Source organism: Rutidosis leptorrhynchoides, chromosome 9 (assembly GCF_046630445.1).
Source record: "Rutidosis leptorrhynchoides isolate AG116_Rl617_1_P2 chromosome 9, CSIRO_AGI_Rlap_v1, whole genome shotgun sequence".
Lineage (NCBI taxonomy): Eukaryota > Viridiplantae > Streptophyta > Magnoliopsida > Asterales > Asteraceae > Rutidosis > Rutidosis leptorrhynchoides.
In genome coordinates, this window is record NC_092341.1 from 177,058,644 (window position 1) to 177,063,847 (window position 5,204).

Here is a 5,204-nt window from a genome sequence, read left to right on the forward strand (position 1 = left end):
GAATCCAAGAAGATATAAGTTCACACGAGCCCGCCTCCATAAAACAGGCATGTAGAATGGCTCACACACTAGTTAACAAGATTGAGGAAAGAATTAAAGAACAGACGGCTGAAGAGGCCAATGTGAAGCAAGTCAAAAGAAAGTGGGAGAAAAACGGTGATAAGAATCACCAATACAACAACAACAGCAATTACAATAATAATCGCAACAATTATCCCAACAATCGCAACATCAATCGCAACTACAACAAACGGCCCAACAACAACAACAACAACAACAACAACAGCAACTACAACAATCGTCCCAACAACAATAACAATCGCAACAACAATGACAATCAAAAGCAGCTATGCCAAAGGTGTGAAAAGTATCACTCAGGGTTCTGCACCAAATTTTGCAACAAGTGTAAAAGAAATGGTCATAGCGCGGCGAAGTGTGAGGTCTACGGACCAGGGGTTAACAGAACGAAAGGAACAAATGGTGTCGGAATGAGTAATGGTAGAGCAAGTAGTGTCGGAGCAAGTTATGCCAATGTAGTTTGTTATAAATGTGGAAAATCGGGCCACATTATTAGAAATTTCCCGAACCAGGAGAACACGAATGGACAAGCCCGCGGAAGAGTTTTCAATATTAATGCGGCAGAGGCACAGGAAGACCCGGAGCTTGTTACGGGTACGTTTCTTATTGACAATAAATCTGCTTACGTTTTATTTGATTCGGGTGCGGATAGAAGCTATATGAGTAGAGATTTTTATGCTAAATTAAGTTGTCCATTGATGCCGTTGGATAGTAAATTTTTACTCGAATTACCAAATGGTAAGTTAATTTCAGCAGATAATATATGTCGGAATTGAGAAATTAAACTGGTTAGCGAAACATTTAAGATTGACTTGATACCAGTAGAGTTAGGGAGTTTTGATGTGATAATCGGTATGGACTGGTTGAAAGAAGTGAAAGCAGAGATCGTTTGTTACAAAAATGCAATTCGGATTGTACGAGAAGAAGGAGAACCCTTAATGGTGTACGGAGAAAAGGGCAACATGAAGCTACATCTTATTAGTAATTTGAAGGCACAAAAACTAATAAGAAAAGGTTGCTATGCTGTTCTAGCATACGTCGAGAAAGTACAAACTGAAGAAAAGAGCATCAATGATGTTCCCGTCGCAAAAGAATTTCCCGATGTATTTCCGAAAGAATTACCGGGACTACCTCCACATCGATCTGTTGAATTTCAAATAGATCTTGTACCAAGAGCTGCACCAATAGCATGTACTCCTTATAGACTCGCACCCAGCGAGATGAAAGAACTGCAAAGCCAACTGCAAGAACTATGAGAGCGTGGTTTCATTCGACCAAGCACATCACCATGGGGAACTCCTGTTTTGTTTGTCAAGAAGAAGGATGGTACATTTAGGTTGTATATTGACTACAGAGAGTTGAACAAACTTACCATCAAAAACCGTTGTCCACTACCGAGAATCGACGACTTATTTGATCAACTACAAGGCTCGTCTGTTTATTCAAAGATTGACTTACGTTCCGGGTATCATCAAATGCGGGTGAAAGAAGATGATATTCCAAAGACTGCTTTCAGAACACGTTACGGTCATTACGAGTTTATGGTCATGTCGTTTGGTTTAACTAATGCACCAACTGTGTTTATGGACCTTATGAACCGAGTGTGTGGACCATACCTTGACAAGTTTGTCATTGTTTTCATTGATGACATACTTATTTACTCAAAGAAAGACCAAGAATACGGTGAACATTTGAGAAAGGTGTTAGAAGTATTGAGGAAGGAAGAGTTGTACGCTAAATTTTCAAAGTGTGCATTTTGGTTGGAAGAAGTTCAATTCCTCGGTCACATAGTGAACAAAAAAGGTATTAAGGTGGATCCGGCAAAGATAGAAACTGTTTAAAAGTGGGAAACCCCGAAAACTCCGAAATATATACGTCAATTTTTAGGATTGGCTGGTTACTACAGAAGATTCATCCAAGATTTATCCAAAATAGCAAAACCCTTGACTGCATTAGCGCATAAAGGGAAGAAATTTGAATGGAAAGATGAACAAGAGAAGGCATTTCAATTATTAAAGAAAAAGCTAACTACGGCACCTATATTGTCATTGCCTGAAGGGAATGATGATTTTGTGATTTATTGTGACGCATCAAATCAAGGTCTTGGTTGTGTATTAATGCAACGGACGAAGGTGATTGCTTATGCATCTAGACAATTGAAGATTCACGAGCAAAATTATACGACGCATGATTTGGAATTAGGCGCGGTTGTTTTTGCATTAAAGACTTGGAGGCACTACTTATATGGGGTCAAAAGTATTATATATACCGACCACAAAAGTCTTCAACACATATTTAATCAGAAACAACTGAATATGAGGCAGCGTAGGTGGATTGAATTGTTGAATGATTACGACTTTGAGATTCGTTACCACCCGGGGAAGGAAAATGTGGTAGCCGACGCCTTGAGCAGAAAGGACAGAGAACCCATTCGAGTAAAATCTATGAATATAATGATTCACACTAACCTTACTACTCAAATAAAGGAGGCGCGACAAGGAGTTTTAAAAGAGGGAAATTTAAAGGATGAAATACCCAAAGGATCGGAGAAGCATCTTAATATTCGAGAAGACGGAACCCGGTATAGGGCTGAAAGGATTTGGGTACCAAAATTTGGAGATATGAGAGAAATGGTACTTAGAGAAGCTCATAAAACCAGATACTCAATACATCCTGGAACGGGGAAGATGTACAAGGATCTTAAGAAACATTTTTGGTGGCCAGGTATGAAAGCCGATATTGCTAAATATGTAGGAGAATGTTTGACGTGTTCTAAGGTCAAAGCTGAACATCAGAAACCATCAGGTCTACTACAACAACCTGAAATCCCGGAATGGAAATGGGAAAACATTACCATGGATTTCATTACTAAATTGCCAAGGACTGCAAGTGGTTATGATACTATTTGGGTAATAGTTGATCGTCTCACCAAATCAGCACACTTCCTGCCAATAAGAGAAGATGACAAGATGGAGAAGTTAGCACGACTGTATTTGAAGGAAGTCGTCTCCAGACATGGAATACCAATCTCTATTATCTCTGATAGGGATGGCAGATTTATTTCAAGATTCTGGCAGACATTACAGCAAGCATTAGGAACTCGTCTAGACATGAGTACTGCCTATCATCCATAAACTGATGGGCAGAGTGAAAGGACGATACAAACGCTTGAAGACATGCTACGAGCTTGTGTTATTGATTTCGAAAATAGTTGGGATCGACATCTACCGTTAGCAGAATTTTCCTACAACAACAGCTACCATTCAAGCATTGAGATGGCGCCTTTTGAAGCACTTTATGGTAGAAAGTGCAGGTCTCCAATTTGTTGGAGTGAAGTGGGGGATAGACATATTACGGGTCCGGAGATAATACAAGAAACTACCGAGAAAATCATCCAAATTCAACAAAGATTGAAAACCGCCCAGAGTCAACAAAAGAGCTACGCGGACAGTAAAAGAAAAGATATAGAGTTTGAAATTGGAGAAATGGTCATGCTTAAGGTTTCACCTTGGAAAGTCGTTGTTCGATTTGGTAAACGGGGGAAACTAAATCCGAGGTACATTGGACCATTCAAGATTATAGATCGTGTCGGACCAGTAGCTTACCAACTGGAGCTACCTCAACAACTCGCGGCTGTACATAACACTTTCCACGTCTCAAATTTCAAGAAATGTTTTGCTAAAGAAGATCTCACTATTCCGTTGGACGAAATCCAAATCAATGAAAAACTTCAATTCATTGAAGAACCCGTCGAAATAATGGATCGTGAGGTTAAGAGACTTAAACAAAACAAGATACCGATTATTAAGGTTCGATGGAATGCTCGTAGAGGACCCGAGTTCACCTGGGAGCGTGAAGATCAGATGAAGAAGAAATACCCGCATTTATTTCCAGAAGATACGTCAACACCTCCAACTGCTTAAAATTTCGGGACAAAATTTATTTAACGGGTAGGTACTGTGGTGACCCGAACTTTTCCATGTTTATATATATTAAATGAAATTTTTATTTACATGATTAAGTGTTTCCAACATGTTAAGCAATCAAACTTGTTAAGACTTGATTAATTGAAATAGGTTTCATATAGACAATTGACCACCCAAGTTGACCGGTGATTCACGAACGTTAAAACTTGTAAAAACTATACGATGACATATATATGGTTATATATATAGTTAACATGATTTTATTATAAGTATGCATCTCATTAGGTATTTTAACAATGAGTTATATACATAAAAATGAGACTATTAATTTAAGAAACTCGAAAACGATATATATATAACCATTATCGTTATAACAACGTCTTACTAGGTACATATGAATCATATTAAGATATTTATACACTTGGTTAATTATGTTAAATGATAAGTAAATATATTATTAAGTGTATTAACAATGAAATACATATGTAAAGATAAGACTACTAACTTAATGATTTCGAAACGAGACATATATGTAACGATTATCGTTGTAACGATATTTAACTGTATATATATCATACTAAGATATATTATATATCATAATATCATGATAACATAAAAATTTAACATCTCATTTGTTATAATAAATAATGGGTTAACAACATCCAACAAGATCGTTAACCTAAAGGTTTCAAAACAACATTTACATGTAACGACTAACGATGACTTAACGACTCAGTTAAAATGTATATACATGTAGTGTTTTAATATGTATTCATACACTTTTGAAATACTTCAAGACACTTATCAAAATACTTCTACTTAACAAAAATGCTTACAATTACATCCTCGTTCAGTTTCATCAACAATTCTACTCGTATGCACCCGTATTCGTACTCGTACAATACACAGCTTTTAGATGTATGTACTATTGGTATATACACTCCAATGATCAGCTCTTAGTAGCCCATGTGAGTCACTTAACACATGTGGGAACCATCATTTGGCAACTAGCATGAAATATCTCATAAAATTACAAAAATATGAGTAATCATTCATGACTTATTTACATGAAAACAAAATTACATATCCTTTATATCTAATCCATACACCAACGACCAAAAACACCTACAAACACTTTCATTCTTCAATTTTCTTCATCTAATTAATCTCTCTCAAGTTCTATCTTCAAGTTCTAAGTGT